Genomic DNA, 16,806 nt, shown 5'->3' with positions numbered 1-16,806 from the left:
TGTTTGGTGTTTTCTCTTCCAGTATTATACACTCTGCTGTGCAATCAGTATGTGAACCATACAGGCATAAACCAAGTAGGCAAAGGCTGGGTGGCAAGTAAAAAAAATCTGTAAGCAAGCAGAAGCAGAGAGCTGTTTCCAAATGAGTATATGGTTGTTTTTGAAATTTCGACTTATTTCCACGTTTCTCACCAAATCAAACTAAAGCTATATGCACATGAATGCAAGAATAATAATTGCCACCTGCAAGAACAGCAATGAAGAAGTCTAGACCTGTCTATACTTAGGGGCGCAGAAGATATTTTTTTCTGTTTGTATTCATCTCAAATGGACAATTTCCTGTATGCATTAACCAAGCTGTTTAAGTGCTAAATACGATCATCATTACATTTTCTGCTCCTGAATCAGAAGGCTTTCTTACCTGATAAAAAATGTATGCTAGTTATTTTTCATTTATCTCATTAATCATCCAATTTAGTCTCTTACTCTTTGTCCTATTTTCTAGTCTTTGAAATATAGGGATCAGATTTTGGCAGTTACTTTACGGGTAGAAATGTTTGACTTTAGCATTGCTTTATTACATGTTTTTAAAGAAAGTAAGCTCATGCAAGGAGATTAACAGTGTGTTAGAAAACTATACAAAAGTATCTGGATATGAAACACTAGGGCAGTTACTACTTAACACACAAACTTAGAAGCTGTTTTGGTAACTCTTGAATTATCTAACATGGAATAAATGCAATAAACCTTCTACTGGCAGAGACCCATGGTAACCAGAATTCACTATTGTAAAGTAACTTCATTCACAGATAGATGATAGGTGTGAGAAGACATTACTCTCCCAACTAAACAGACCATGAAGCAGAACTGTGAAAACTCAGTCTAAAGTGAACTTCAGCTTCTGGTGATGCTATTTTTACTGAAAGAAGCTCTCTTTAGTTCCTCTTTTACAGGAGGCGGAGCCTTTGATGCTGCTATACAGCTACACACTGGAAATTGAGGCCCCAAGATGTTTCTGGCGCAGATATTTTGTTTATTTTTAAATGCAATATGAAAACCATCAAAAAGTCTTATTAGTGTTGCATGGTTATAGTTATATGGGATCCTCCCTAAATTAGATTAAACTTATTTAAAAATGTATTTTTTCCTGTATTGCTTATGTCACCTTGTTGGTGGGACTGGCTCCTGTAAACTAATAGCTGGGAATGAAGCTTCATTTGCTGAAGACTGAGTTACACAAGTAAGAGAAGTATAAGAATTGTAGGCTATAGGCTTTTTTGTTGACAGTGGTTGATTCTCTGTAATATACATACTTAACTTTTAATACTGCTAAGGAAGATAATGCCAAGGCAACACCAAGTTGCATGCTTTTTAGAACCCTCCAGGCTTTCCTAGGCAATTAATTTTTTTTCTTCCTATATAAAACCTATTTTCCACCTGACTAAAAGCCATGACTTGCTGCTTTCCACAGAGGCTTGGTTGTCTTGCTAGATGTAATCCCTGAGGACTGTGTTGTGACTCCCACCTGTAACTTGAGAAGGATGTTGTCTTAAGCAAGACAGCTCCAAAACAGCTCTTTCTGACAAGCCATTAACGTTGTAGGACCAACAATGGCTTTGTTTCCACAGAACAAGCACAGTCTGGGCAATAGGCAAGGCTGCAATATCCATAGTAAATGGAAACTCAGAAGAGAGCTTAAAGCCCTGTTTCTGCTTCCTTCTATATAAAGTGAGAAGTGTAAGGGATATTTCACTTCCTTCTAAAGTTTACTCGAGCCCCTAAGGAAGGAAGGGATTGTCTTAGAGCTATAAATCCATCTCTTTTCATATCTAAGTCTGACTAAGGTTCTGTGTGAGATCAGAGTCTCATGGTCTTGTAGTTAAGAATTCTGTTCTTCATCTGAGCTTGACTGAAATTAACCTGGACGTTAATTTCCCCCTGACCTGGTGTCTTCTGGGCCTCCATTTCAGGAGTCAGCAGCACCTCCTGGCGTACAGATCTGTGCGTGCATTGACTGCGCCTCCACTGCAACCTGAAATCAAGCTAGAGAGACTGACATGCACTATCTCCATTCCTGGAAGGGAGCTGCAACCTTCTGTGTGATGCCTGCCTTGGACGAGTTGCAGACACAGACCTTGTGTCATTTTTTGTTCAGACACAGCCAGTGTTAAACCAGTTGAGATCCAGACTTGAGCAAGCAGCCAGGCAAAAGCCACAAACCACTCTTTGTTGCTATTGGTTACTATCTCACGTTAGCCAAAATTTGCACCAATTAAAACTTTTGACTTTGCAGAAATCTGGATGTGGGTTTTAAACGTGTGGCTCTTTCCCCATTCCTTCTTCAGAAGAAAAAGTGCAATAGTAGCCACACTTTCTTCCATTTGGGAGGAAGTGGTTAGATGACGGGTGCTGAGCGCAGATGCTGCAGCGCTGCAGTGGTGCCGGCCCCAGCGCTGACCGTGTCCTCTGGCAGCTCATGCGGGTACCGCGGCACACCGCATCCCCTGCCCTGCCCTGCCGGCCCCAGCGCTGACCGTGTCCTCTGGCAGCCCATGCGGGTACCGCGGCACACCGCATCCCCTGCCCTGCCCCGCCCCGCCGGCAGCGCGCTGGCGCTCGGCAGCATCTCGGAGCAGCCGCGGCGGTCCCTCAGCGCGCAACCAAGGCTGCCCCCTCACGGGGAGCGCACCGGCAAGCCCAGCGCCCGAGATGGCTCATTAAGGTCAAAAGTAATTAAGGAACTAGGAAAAGGTGAGGCGGAAACAGGGAGGTAACAAGCTTTCCTCTCCACCCTCTCCCACCTGTCCCCCGGAGAGGCAGGTTTTAAGATGATGGCTAAAGATCATTTCTTTAAGTTAGACTTACAAGGACAGGAAGCATTGTGTTCATTGCAGCTTAAGGAAAACATTGTACTGCAGCAGCAATCTTCACAATGATCACAGTAAAGCCACTCCCTATTTTGTTTTTCTGAGGAACTAATTAAACTGACATAATAGAAATTCCAGTACAGTTTTTCAAGAAAAGAAAATTCCTTATTAAACGTACTTCCGTGAAAAAAGTGTTAAATGTTTCTGGTATTGCCATAAACATATAATTTGATTATCAAAATATTTGCAAGCAATATGTAAATTACCTTACTTCAATTGTTCCTCTGCTGATAATAAATCCCTTTCCTGAAATGCCCTCAAAACAAATGCTATAACTTCATATTGAACTACAGCCAGATGAGAGTTTTCTTCCTGTCACCCTCACCAATCCCTTTGTTTCATGAGTTGCTGGATATGTTGCTAAGTTTCCTCTTCATGGAAAGTGCTTAGGAACTTGCAGTATATCAGGAATAGTGGTCATGCAATTCCTTCAGAATGACTGACCAACTGGAATGATGGAGTATTCTAGAGACCTACACCAAAAGTCTAGAGACTTCCTTATCTGTACTAACACAAATCAGAGTAAGGACATAAGGGCTGAGTCAAGCTAAATTATTAAAATCTTCATGGATGGGTATTTCACTGCTTCTCCAGGCCTCCTGTGGCAGCAAATTCTCTTTTACTTCTTCAATATATGGGAGCAAAATCACTTGCAATAAAATTAGCAAGCTGAAGTTTAAATAGAGTGTCTACTAGGCTTACTCAAAAATGTCTGGGTCTGATCTTTCAGATGCTTTAATGCACCTACTGTACAGGTGCACTATAAAGCCTGTGGTATAGCTCACACAGAAAAAGGCTGAGAAGTTGAGTTTGAGTACTCAATGATTCTCATTGTTCACTGAGTATCACTGAATAATGAGTTCAATTCTGGTTGCAAACTGGTTCTCTTAGAGAAGGTAATTATCGAAGATGGTGTTTGATTCTTGTTTTTCCTCCCAAATCTTCCAATTATGTAAATGTCTTTAAATTTTCTATAGAAATTATACAAATATTTATTGTTTTTTGGTTTGGTGTTTTGTTTTGTTTGCTTTTTTGGTTGAAATGTCTGTATGTGATGGTGGCTGTTATTCTTATTAGGAATTGAAGTGTGCCCCTTTATGTTGTTTTTTTGCCATATACACCTTAGCCCTCTGGGTGATGTGCCCTTGAGTTTTGTTCCTGCGTACTGAAGGATATGCTGCACCTTTACTATCTGCCTTAAAGGACTGCATGGCACTTTCTTCTCATCTAAGGGAGAAACAGGGAATCCAAGTCACCACTCACTTGGGGAGAGATGTACACTCTTAGAAGGATTTAAGTATTGAAAGATTCAACTTCACCTAGCAGGAACTTCAAAGCCATGCAGGTGTCCAACAGCCATTCTTCTTTCTCAGCTCTTTTTCCTGTTTCTGTCAGAAAAAGTGTAAGGCAAGAAGCTCCTGATCTCATGTCTTTTGAAGGTCATGAGGATCAAACTGAGGGACCAAGGGTAAAGAAAACACTCACTAAACTTTTGCAGAGACAAGTAAAGGTGTTGACAAGTCAGCAAATATGATAAAGCAGACTTGCCTTTGTAGTTCAAATGTATGGTAATGTATCTTTACAAAAATACTGGATTACACATCCGCAAACTCTAATCTCATTAGAGCTGAATTAAATTACAACAATTACATTATATAGCTCCAAGTAGAGATGTGTTTCAATTCTCACTGCATAATTTATTTGTTTACCAGCTAGCAAGTGATAAAAAACTTGCAGATTGTGAAAATGCATTCATGTCTTGCTAATTGAATCTGATGTCTGTTGTCACTGTGCAATACAACTGGAAATTGCCTGGGATAGTTTAGATCCCACTTTACTCAACATTGCACACCATAATTTGACTCTGTAGCAAGCTAGGAGTCAACGCAGTAGAGAGTTAACCCAGTTAACTGTGTCTTAATAAAATTAGTTGTATGGCAAAGACAGCAGACCATTTACTAGTATTTCATGGCATTGTATACTCCTTTCCAGCATATTAAAGTGAGGAAATTATAGAAAATACTGACTTTTTGTTGTTTATTTAGTTTGTTGTTTTGTTGGGATTTTTTTTTAACCCTACACATTCTGATAAGGTTGTCTTTTCTTCTATCTGTGCCAGAATTTAGATGTGACAGTGAAAATTTTATTTGGCCTCCAGGAAAAGAATGCATCCCTGGATGCAGCAGAGATTTGTGCCATCATTGTGCAATGGATGATCAGTGAATGTATGGCCATGTGCATGACTTGCCCTGACCAGTGTCCACTCAGTAGTGGCAAACTATCCTAGCAAAAAAGTATTTGCTGTAAATGCAAAACCCTCCTGTAAACACAGTGTCTGTCAGCAGCAGACTCAGATAAAGACTAGATACCATTTGTGCAGTCAGGGCCTCTCTTCTGGTGGCTGGGTAAAATGTACTTGCTAATGAGATGTGAATTAACGTTACCCAAAAATTGTGCCTGGGCTTTTTGATACTACTACAGTTGTAATGACTAATGATATTGATTAATGCATAGAGTTGCACAGAGAGCTACCATCTCACCCTTGCCATCTGCTGTAAAATCCTGTGAAAGCTGTATTAGGTCAGGAAATAGTTGAAAATCTCTTGATGGCTCCATTCTTCACGAGCAAAGGAAAAACGCACAGAAGCCGAGGAGAGCCTGACGTGCTTGGTTCCCAGGAGTGAGCTGATAAGAGAGTGACCAGTCCTGCTGGGCTGGGAAGGATGGGTGATGGCAAGCCAGTGGGCTGAGAAGCACGAGTGCCTCTATAGGAGCAGGAGCACTGGGTTTTCCTTTAGAGGTGCAGGCTTGTCTCTGCCTCTTCTTGCAGATGCCTGGGGTGCATCTGGCCTCCCCCAAGCCCTGTGCTCCCTCCCAGCCTGTGGGACACTAGAACTGAAAACGTGGCTTCTCGTCACACAGCCAGCACCACCTCTTAGCCCTGCAGCCTGCACACTCTTGGCTGCAGCCAGACACTCCACCGCAGCTGCCCCACCCCTCCTGGCACTGCCAGCCTTTCTCCAGCCACCCTCTGCCCACCTCTTCAATCCAGGACCATGCCACAGCCATGGGGACAGTCACACCCCTGCAGCGGGTAGGAAGGAAGGTGCCACTGCCAGGTGTCCACCCAAGCCCGCAGTGTCTCGGTGGCAGTGCTGGCAGCCTGGCATCAAGAGCCAGGGACAAGGCTGCCCCTGTTCCATCTGACCCAGTGCAGCCCAGACTGCCTCTGTTGGCCTTTCCACTCTCTGTTCTAAACATGAGGGACGACGTGTGTCTTCATCACTCTCCCTGCTGGCTTTGCTTCATGTGCCTGATGAGCAGCTGTGGGGAAGCAGCCTGAGAGATCTCTTGGGCAGCCTCCTCAAAGGCAGCAGCGAATTGAACTTTATTATTGTTTGCTGTTGCCATGTAATTACTTATTTTTTTTTATCTGAAGCATAAAACACCAAAATAGTGGTGGCCTGTTCTGACCACTTCTGAGTCCCTTATTGAGGATCTTGAAGAGATGGCCACCCTTTACAAGTCCCTAATCACTGTGGTATGGTGAACTTTTCCCAGATATTTCCATAGAAGTAAGTATTTTTAAAATATGTATATATTTCAATACAGTCAGTTGCATGTCATAACATAATGCAGTTTCAGTGTATGGCTTCCATACTGGGCATTTAACCCAGGATATGAATCAAAATCTTTGCAATACTCTTAAATCATTAGATGATTTTCTGTTATAATAGTAGTTGGTTTATATTTCTAAGTGCTCTTTGGAATCAGAATCAGAAGAATCAGCAGAATCTCTTTTTATAAAACATAGAGGTCTAAAGAGAATATACCTCTGACAAAATGTTCAAGGGAAAAGTTTTAGGTTGTTATCCTACTTTTCCCTTTCTTTCTACAGTGTTTTAAGAAACAGGAGTGGGCAGCCAAAACGGGACTGGGTGATAGAGGAATGTTTCTGCATAAACCAACAGCACCCAAGCTCAGCCTGTGCAGGCCATACCTTTGTAGCACTTACCAAACAAAAGAGTCGGAACACTTGGCAGAAATCTAATCAAAAGCAAGGAGCTGTGTAAGATAGTCTAAGCCAAATTTAAATAGTGTGCAATTAACATCATGGGCTCTGTTTTTCCATCCCAACCTCTTGATGGCCAGGCAGCTCTGTAAGTTGTTATCTTTAACCCACCAATCAACAGAACACAACAAACACTTTAAATTTTATTCTTTGAGCTTTCCCCTAAAAAAAAAAATGCTTTTCTGGATTTGTCTGTGTTCTCATAAGCTTGATATGCTTCAAAGGTTTGCTCTAGCCCTACAAGATAACAACTTTTTCTGACTGACTAGGCTGGATTCTGGGGGTCCTAGGAAGTAAAAAAATTGGATTGTTTTTGTTCTTAGAACTTTTGCAGGAATGTCAGAATTGCTGAAGCTCTAGGCTGGTTCTGTCAGATAACTTTGGAAAATCCTGAGTGTGATTACTACAAAACAATACTGTACTGGAAAGGAAAACCTTGGGAAAATAATAGTAACTAGTATATTTCTTATCTCATGATGCATACAATTTACTACAAAAATAAAATAGCATAAAAATATTAATTGGATACATTTATGATCAAAGAATAAAGCAATACAGATAAAGCAAGATGGAGATCGGCTGGTTTCACTATAAGCTCAAATTACTGAAAATTGTTCCCCTCTACAGGCAATAAAAGTTTGTTTTTCTAACTACCCCATAAAATGCAAAAATGGGAACTCTTTTTGGAAAAGTTGAAAGGCTATTGCTTTTAGTTGTCATTTGCACTGGTTAAAATTAAAAGTGCAAATTTCCATGCACTGAAACATGCACACAAACACACTGGTCTGTACATTGTCTATTTTATGTCCAGTTTCTGGATAGCGTCAGGTAAAAGAAGAACACTTCTAGGTTGTGAAGGTGTTCTTAAAAAGCAGCAAAACACACCAGACAAGAAATAGTAAATTAATCTGCCAAAAAGCAGGACATTAAAATGTGTTTTTTCCTCAAGTCTGCAAAAATTAGTGAAGAAAGCCTCTTTACTTCAAATAATGCAAATTCAAGGACCAGTCCCTTGTTTCCCCAGTGATGTGCCTGGTTTAGGAAGAGAAAATTTTCTGTAATAACAACATACTTTCTCTTAGTAATTTAAAAATTTTTACATACTAGGCTTCTCTATTTCATTTTTTGCTGTTGTTTGAAAAAGGAAATAAAAAAATGTGTATTTTATAAAGTGAAAGCAGGCGAGATATCATCATCTCAGAACCCCTGGAGTTGTGCACCAGTAAAATGTTCTGCAAGACTGGTTGTAGGCCATGGTAAATGCAGCACGTCTTCCACACCACCATTGTTTGGCATCTCTCGCACTATAGAAATAGGAGAGGGTTGTCACAGAGAAGTAACATTAACTTTGCCTCTGGTGATGTTTATTTTGTCTAAGGCATCACTGGATTGGAAGATGGTAGTGGAAAGTGCTGGAAGGGCCGATGGATATCATGGCCAGTGGGACCAGGGTGCCATGGCCTTGCAAGCTTAAAATCTGGTAACCAACAAGGCACAGAGCTGCCATTCAGGGAAGGTCAGGAAGGAGTAGGAGGGAGAAAGCTGAAGCTGTATGATAAGGTGCTGCACTAAATAATGAAGATAACAGGGCTGGGAAGTAACAGGTGTATTTAAGTCAGAGTTTGGCAAAGAAATGAGTGATACACATGTACCTTTAATGGACCTGCTATCTGGCATAGGATAACTGCCTGAAAGGCACAGAGTTAGTTCTCTAAGCCCTTTGTGCCTGCTCAGCTGGTGGTTCAACACACTGTGTCTGTCACCTCAGTATAGAAAGCCCTGGTGCTGCAGCACTCACTGAAATGGTGTGGCTCCTGCTGAAGTCAACAGAGTGGAGCAATGTGGCTGCAAAAGCCTTTGTGGTGTGGGCAAGGAGCAGCCAGCCCATGGCTCACTGGGGAGGCAGCAGCTGAGCAGCCTGGTGTGTGTGCAGAACAGCTTCCCCAAATAAAACCTGACAACTGAAGCTGCTGCGAGGCCTCAGGAGCACTGCTGTATGCCTTACGTCCTGGGTCACACGCTGAAATCCATGCCACAGAGCAGTCATGTGTGTGCTTTAGTCGTGTGGAAGTCAAAGGGAATTAAACACATCTTCAAAGCTTGGCATGTGCCAGCGCTCCTTTGCCCCGGAGGCACATGGTCATTGTGCTGTCCTGCTGCAGGGAGGTGCATTTCTATCTCACAGCAGCTTGCAGACAGCAGTAATCAAGTCAAGGGCTCATAGCGCTTATTGCTGCGTTTTAGCTGTGTTCAGAAGGGAGCGCATTCCATCTGAATGTGTGTAAGGTTTTACACCTCGGAGCAGCAACTGCCCTAAAGCTCCCAAATTTTCAAAGAGCTACATGGGGATTTATCCAGCCAAATCCCATTATAATCAATGGGAGCTGAGTGAATAATTACACTGCAGCTCTTTATAAATAGTGGGGAAGGTTGCCAGTTATTGCTGATTATGATGCTGACTTCTTGTAGATATAGATCCGAGGGTCTATTGGGAACTGCACTTAGACCACCAGGTTATTTCACGTATTGGTATAGTTTCCGTATTTACTGTGCACATCACTTCAAAGAGCTGAGGTTGATGACTTCTGGTCCACTGTGTTAGCAGTCCGTCTCCTCTCCATCTCCTGTTGTTTCCTTTCACAATCCGAGTAACAAAAAATGGTGGTGTAAATAGAACTCCAACAAAGAGGTCTGTTGAGCCTGTAATGCTCCCCTGAAAGGAGGCTGTCTAGGGGATGAATGGAGCAGCCTCGGCCGTGCAGTAGCGGGGAAATAGATGACTTGGCATTGGACAGTGGCAGCCAGCAGGGTGCATATGCCCAGTGTAGTGACAGATAATGGTTAAGCTAGTCAGTTGGAGGGCTAAATGAGAGTACATTGTCTAACCCTGTAACCGTAACTAAATTGTGACCTGAAAAGAGTTTATAAACATCTGGCTGCTAGCCCATCTCTAGAGCTTCATAGCTAAATCGGAGGTGCAGGATTTTTTAAGGCTGCTAATCATTATTGGAAGTGTTCCTGTCTTTTAGCAGATTAATTGCATTTCAAGATAGTAGAGAGTATTAAGTTGTGGTTAAAGCATCTCATTTATGACTGATGCTATTTCCATTTGGAAATAGGCATTCACTTGGAAACTCATTTTGGTTTAATGATATCTTGCTACTGATTTTATAGCTCCACTAAGTATTTCGTACAGAACTCTAGTTCAGTGGTACACCTTAACTTTAGTAATTATTATGTTCATATCTTTATCCAGATCTTCGTCTGTTTAAACTTCAATAGCATGTGACACATCTATATCTTTAGATTTCTTCCAAATTTAGCAGCACAGAAGCACATTTCCCTGTATGCTCCTATTTTATTTTAATGTTGGTATTCAGTAACAATGAGAAGCATACACTGGTTAGACTAATAATAAGCATGTGACCTCCTCTGCAGACTAGCTTTTCAAGCTTTTTATAGCTTCCATTATTAATGGGACAGCATCTATGCACACGAGATTTGTGTTGCAAATACTTACAATACTTGAAATAATTTTCTAATTACTTAAACAATGCACTGTAGCAGTACCAACTGAAATTCCTGTAAGCTACAGGCTTGCTAATTGTTTCCTTTAGTAAACCTAATTTATAGGGCTGTGCAAATAGTTGCTGGATTTAAAATATTTTGGCAGCTGAGCAGCAAAGAAAACGTTATGGACTGAATGGAAACTTAATTTCTTTAGAATTGTTAGCACAGCACAAAGATTGATTTGAGGTTATAGAAACATTTTTTAACACCTGGCAAACTGTTTCATTTGGTTTTCATGTACATTTAATAAAAGAAAAGGATTGGATCATAAACATGAGAGGGAAGTAGTCCCAGCTCTCCCATTTTATCTGCTGTTTGAGTGAGTGGGGCAATTTACCTGGGATGTTAACAACTTAAATTAGAGGCTCAAAAACACTTCAAACTTTTAATTAAAATGTTTGCCTAACACTTGGTGAAAGTCTTAATGCTGGAAATAAAGTATTCTGAGGTGGAGCTCTGTTTCTTTCCTAGGATATCTAGATTAAAAAAAAATAATCCAAATGGGTCAAGCAAGTAAATCAGAATTTGTGGGTCAGATTTCTTGTGCTGAGTCTTCTCTGTGAGTCTGATGTGGGACCATAGCACACATCACCTACAGAGGCAAGAGAGAGCCTAAGGATCAGAGAAGAGCTCTGAACTTCTACTTCATGTCCTCTCACTGCTGTGCAAAGTGAGTAACACAGCCAATTTATTCTATAATTTCATATAATTTGGAGCATACTCCCCATTTGAATGTATAGTTACCAAATTCTCTGGTTACTGGTTAAGGTCTCAATGTGAACTGAGACAAGGAACATGGAGGAGCAGAGAGGACAGATTAGAATTAGGGTCTCCCACAACCTGAACAAGTGTTTGCCATCTTGTCTCACTCATCTCTTTGGGCATGCATGAGTGAGTATAGCTAATGACAGTGTGCAAATCTGTTACCAAAACTGGAATATATAGTTTCAGAAATGTCCACTGCCAACCTTGGAAATGAAAGGGAAACAGCGCTAGGTGAATTTCCCCAATTTATTTCAGTCATCCAAACCAGTAAACCATATAATGAAAAAAATGTTCAGCCAGCTGTACTTGATTAATGAAACTTCTCATAGTGTGAAAATTGACAAAGACCTTGGGTGTTCCATTTATCTGAAATTGCTATCAATACTGTAACTTTTATAATGTTTTTTGAAGAGGCTCTTGCTCTGGAAAATCTCTGAGCAATATTTTACATTTGGGAAAACTTGTTTAAAAAAAACTTCCAAAAGGATTTCTATTTTTTGTTGTTTTCTGGTTTTTTTGCTGGATCTGGACTGAAACCAGCAGCTAACAAGGTTTTATTTTTCAGTCTTGCTGAATACTGTGCATTTTTTGATAGACCTTGGGTTTTCTTCCTGTTCTTTAACATACTTGTGATTTAGCTAGCCCAATAAAAAACTTTTGGGTCTTTTTTCTCCTCTATTTTTTACAGGACCAAAGAAGATTTACTTAGGACAAGTCTGCTATGTCTTTGTTCTTTACCCTGAATGTGTCTAGACGAAAGTAAAATACAAAAAGAAGGTGTTTTGCCAGGCACGGACATAACTTTTGTCATTCAGGTTTTCAAGGTCAAGTTTAACAAATCTAACTCTTCCCAAAGATGAATATTTTCTTCCCCACACCCTTTTCTTTCTTTCCTATCTGCATCCTCCCTGCTTGCTGCAGCATTTATACCACAGCACTGAGAATGAGCATGAAATGTCACACTAACAATTCCCTTCTAGGGTTAAGCTTGTGGCAGACGACTTGAGGACCATGCAAGGCCTTGCCCCAAACTGGGGGTTTGCAGTGACCTTTTGTATCCCTATCACTAAAGATAAACGTGAAGAACCAGCCCTCCTCTGCCTTCCCAGGGATCTGCACTCTTATCTCTAGTCGTTGCTCACCAACACTTTTATCTGTCAAAACCCTCTCCGCTGCCCTAGCAACAAGCATCCAGGCTCTTTTCCAGCTGACATAAGCTTCCTGCCACCTTTTGATGACAAGTGCTTCCAACATTTCCAGCTGTCAGGCTTTCAGCATCTGCTCCACATGTCACCAGGCTGACTTCACTGAACTTTGGGCAGCTTTGCACTTAGCCAGTTGCCTGACACTATACTATGAGAATGACTTTATCCTGACCACAGTCCCTTCTCCACCTCATTATATGCCCACACAATGACAATCAAGGTTGATGCTTTTTCTTCCCAATAACTTTTGCTATTGCATTTGTATATATATACCTTTTATTCAGACTCAGTGAGCTATTGCATTTTAGCTATCAGCTATTTTAGAGCAGTGGCTTCAGTAGGGCTCCATTAAATCTACTCACAATGCTTCTCTTCTACTTGGAGTTTGAGCAGGAGTGGCTCTTCTGGATCCTTGGTGTCCTTGACTTATACATACCATGAAAATTAGAAAATAGGTTCTTTTGCTGTTGAACAGTCACAGACTTCAAAATAGTCAATGCTGGTGCCTCCGTTTCTATTAATGTATATTGAATTTTCCTGCTTATTTCCCTAGGACCAGCTCTAGGCCATCATTTCACAGTTCATTAAGTCCACCTAGAATATGTGTTGGTACCAAATTCCCTGGCAAATTTTGCCCCCCCCTCCCTTTTTTTTTAACCTCTGTCTCTGCACTATCCTTTCAATAGTGTGTCAGAAATGAAATGCATCAGCCAGACGAGAATCTCCCACTGAAGTAGATTATGCCATTACAGTATTCACCAGCACCTCCTTCTTATCTCTTTTTTTGAGTACTGCTGTGTGTAAAGTTTTCCACAAATTCTTCTAGATCCTTTTTCTCCTTGAGAGGATCAAAGACAGAATGAGTGTGAGAGACAGACAAGCAGGAGGAGAGTTCAGCTGGCAAATGCTGCAAGCCTGGGCCTTGAGGTGCTCAGCCTTATCAAGACTACCATAAGACTGGAAAGCTATATTTTTCATCTCCAAGACTCAGGTGTGCTGGGCCCTGCCCTGCCAATAGTCATTCAACTGGCATCTCCTGCCTGCTGCTCTCCTGGCTTGTGGGAGCTCAGGGGCTGGAACAGCACCCCAGCCCTGGGTCCTTGTCATGAAGGGAAGGTCCCTGGGGGACCCTTCAATGTGCTCCAGAGACAGGCTACACCAAGATGAAGTTGGTACTGCAAATTATACTTTAGCTGCCCTTGCCAACTTATCTTGATGCTGGGCAAGCCACAACAGCAAATCAAGACTGAGCCTGCTGTAATACACTTGTTTCCTTGCAAATGTCTGGGCTGTTTTTGAGGTGCACTTTATGTGACCTCCCTGTGTCACCTGCATCGCTCGGTCCCCGCGTAGACATGGAGATGGTGCTGCTATGGAACTAGGTAGGTCCCCTGCTCACCTGCCAAACTCATCACAAGCCACTCATGGTATCCAGCTGTTTTCATTCAGGGCTCATCTGGGGCTGGGTAAAAGAGCTGAGCCCACACACTGTCTGCCTTGTGTGATCCAGGAAGATGGTGGGAGCACACAGTGGCAGTGTGGTGCAGAAAATGGTTGCTCTATGGAGCAGCTCACATTTGGATGCAATATGCAAACAATAAGTGCAGTTATTGCTGGGTGAACTTCACCCTAAGGTAGGTTGTGGCACGTTACCAGCATAGATGTGCTATATTGTAATCCACATTCTAGATGTCTCCAGTGATCCTTTTGAGTTTCACATGCGAGGAAATGTGTCTCTTTTATTCATTTTGAGATCAGCTCAGCTGGTTGGGGCATGGTGCTAATAATGTCAACTTCACTGGTCTCATTCCTGTATGAGCCATTCACTTAAGAGTCAGAGTTGATAATCCTTGTGGTCCCTTCCAATTCAAAATATTCTGATTGTTTGACTCTACCTATACTTCTGACTTTTATACTACTCCTTGCTATGTACTAGTGAGGTGCAGCAGTTGCAAGGCAAGTCTTAACAGTTAATGTAGCTTCCAGTTGTATTGTGTTGTAGACAGAAGTATTTAATACAAATCTTTTCTTGTTCATCTACTTAATGGAGCAGTACAAAGTTGAGAAGAGTGCTAATCTTCCTAGCAAGGTTTCTAAAGCTTAGTTCTGAATCGAGGGACTGATTTCCATGCAGTGTGTTCTTGTGAAGGCGGAACTAGCTTTAGAATTCCAGAGGTACCTGATGAATTCACAAGGTCTGTTTCTGTGGGGAAGCAAAGATGTCTTGTTTCAGCTCTTCAAGTAAGTATCATATTCTAGTCAAATGCTGAAACCAAAGAGTAAAGACAAATGTATCATTTCACATGTGTGGGATAGATTATAATACCACTACTTGCTAATATTTTCAGCAGTCTAGGTCCCATTTCCAAAATCCCTGGGTGTCCCAGGTACATTAAACTCTAAGGATGTCTTGCAGTCAGATTTTTAAATATATGTGGGTACTTCACAAAACAGATAAGCATTTGTAGGCATCTAACAGGATTTTAAATGCCTCCATACGTTGTTTCCAACAAAGTTATTTTTTCCCTCCTTCTGTTGTGTAAGTTACTTTAAAAATCAAAATCTAAGAATACTTTTGAAATCTTTGAACTTGTGCTTTAGTAGATGCTTTTGAAAATACATCTCTATTTAAAACTCCCCATTGTGTGAAAAAAACCCCAAACAACCCGCCATTCATATCACTAGAATGATTTCAGTGCTACAGATCACAGAATGTAAATGTGACAACTTTTCCCATATCAAGGAATTCAACATCTGAAGGTAAGAGGCTGTGTGAGGACAATAGATTATCTTCAAATTATTTTTCTTCCCTTGCTGACAACAATGATTAAACTTCCTAATTCTTAAATATGGTGTATTTTCTTGTCTTTCCTGATTCATTTTCTGGGGGAGTTGCCCTAGTTCCTGAAATTCTACCTCTCAAAATGCTTTTGCCTTACCTGTTACAATTAAGCTATTGTTTTTCTTAGGAAAGTGGCCTGGCTTAATTCAGGTTTGTGCCTCAGAATACACTGAAATGATTAATAGCTCTGTGTGTGCCTAATGATGTGAGCCCTGCAGCCACTAAAGCACCTGTCTCAGTGTGTAACCCGCCAGGGTTCCCTATGGTGCATGGCTGGAGATTCACATAACAAAAAAGGCAATTAGACAATGTTAGGGATTTGAATTTAACTAACAATGCAGGGAAATTGCAAGGGAAGGATTGGTTATCTCTTGCCTGATAAAAACAGGTATCACTGAAAAACTTTTTAATTGTCCTTCCATAGCAGCTCCATATGGAAAGTTTTATGTCTAATGAAGACTGTCAGGGTTAAGCCCTGAAAACAAAGATCTGGAAAGCTGAAAGTGTTCTTAAATTAGCATTTCTGCTACTTTCTTAGATCAGTCCTAAATCTGCCAATTGCTGCAAGTTTTGGCTGTGCCTCTAATTGCAATCTGTTGTGTCCAAACAGAAAATTCTCCATAACTCCAGCATCGTTTTGTGGTCTGAAAACCTCCAGAAGGATGATCTGCAGCATCTGGATTTTGAAAGAGCTGCATTAATAATATTGCCCTATTGTGAGTCTTAGAAGGTATATAAGTTCTTTTTTTGTGTCTGTCCTGTAAGACACTGTGCATACCTCTGACTTGTGCTGGTCCTTCTGGCTGGACAGCTGCTCTATGTGTGTGGTGATTGGTTTTGAAATTTGCTCCATCAGCTGCTCCACAGTGCAGCTTTCTGTGTTGGTTGGTTATTTTGATCAGTTGTGAGAGCAATGGGCTGGCTGGCTGATTGCTGAGGTGTTCCTCCTGGCTGGGTGACAGGCTTGCTGGCTGACCCCAGCCAACTGGCTTTAACTCCAGTGGGGGATAGCTGCTAATATTTTCCAAAGCATCTAGGTGATTTAGGAGCCCATGGCTCACCCTGAAAGCAGTTGATGCATTTGGAAAATGTTACTCTATTAAACTCACCCCAAAGGGATATAGTGGGGGCTAATTTATGTTTGCAAGAGAGCTTGGGGTCTTGGATTCCTGTGATGTGAATATCTTGCACTCTCCTCTTCGTACAGAGGCAAACAAGATCCATTCCTGTGGTTGTTTCACCAGACAGTCAGGCTGTGCTAAAACTACATCTGCTGATAAGAAAGCAACTTCAGATAAATCATAAAGGCAGGTCTCTGAAGCCTAGAAATAAGAGCTCCTGGCTCCAATAACAAAAGCCTGGCTGCCCAGCCTAAGGAAGGCTGCCTACTGCTCTGGTAGCAGTGAATCCGTCGCCCTTCCTGTG

The 16,806-nt window shown here is 41.5% G+C and overlaps 1 protein-coding gene across 17 annotated transcripts in view; it reads left to right on the top strand.

Annotated features, from left to right (window-relative positions):
- LOC116183568 (toll-like receptor 2 type-2) overlaps positions 1–16,806 on the top strand; it is a 77,474-nt gene that overhangs the window by 17,952 nt on the left and 42,716 nt on the right. For 2 of the 17 annotated variants that reach the window (XM_085578033.1, XM_085578049.1), the window contains exon 3: positions 1,971–2,296. The exons of the other annotated variants lie outside the window; for them this stretch is intronic. The gene's annotated coding sequence lies outside the window, so the exon portion shown is untranslated. Of the gene's footprint in view, positions 1–1,970; positions 2,297–16,806 lie in introns of those variants that run through there. 17 annotated transcript variants of the gene reach the window in all.

This window comes from Lonchura striata, chromosome 4 (assembly GCF_050655825.1).
Source record: "Lonchura striata isolate lonStrDom1 chromosome 4, ASM5065582v1, whole genome shotgun sequence".
In the NCBI taxonomy this organism is placed as follows: Eukaryota; Metazoa; Chordata; class Aves; order Passeriformes; family Estrildidae; genus Lonchura; species Lonchura striata.
The sequence above is the reverse complement of the archived record's forward strand: the minus strand, read 5'-3'. Positions and strand labels throughout refer to the sequence as shown.